The sequence below is a fragment of the Branchiostoma belcheri genome, unplaced genomic scaffold, assembly GCF_001625305.1.
Source record: "Branchiostoma belcheri isolate BF01 breed outbred unplaced genomic scaffold, Haploidv18h27 scaffold169, whole genome shotgun sequence".
NCBI lineage: Eukaryota > Metazoa > Chordata > Leptocardii > Amphioxiformes > Branchiostomatidae > Branchiostoma > Branchiostoma belcheri.
The window spans coordinates 341,744-341,950 of NW_017803146.1; the positions used below are offsets into that span (position 1 = coordinate 341,744).

General features: G+C 35.7%; 1 protein-coding gene and 1 pseudogene across 6 annotated transcripts in view; one reads left to right on the forward strand and one right to left on the reverse strand.

Moving 5' to 3' along the window:
* LOC109466534 (tetratricopeptide repeat protein 14-like) overlaps window positions 1-207 on the forward strand; it is a 41,620-nt gene that overhangs the window by 35,296 nt on the left and 6,117 nt on the right. The gene's annotated exons all lie outside the window — the stretch shown is intronic.
* LOC109466536 overlaps window positions 1-207 on the reverse strand; it is a 27,769-nt pseudogene that overhangs the window by 13,436 nt on the left and 14,126 nt on the right.

Below are 207 nucleotides of genomic sequence, written 5' to 3' on the forward strand. Positions count from 1 at the left end.
TACCTTCATATATGTAACCCCCAACAAATACCTAGGTGCAGTGTTGTAACTCTTAGGATAATGTTCACAGCTTCATTTTGGGGTATACAAAACTCTCTCCTATCTGTTTTCAAAATGATCTTTTTCCAGTGAGGATGTAAAAACATTACAACAACAATGCATTCTTGCATAACAAACTGTGTTTTTCTCATTAAAAAATCCCCCCCC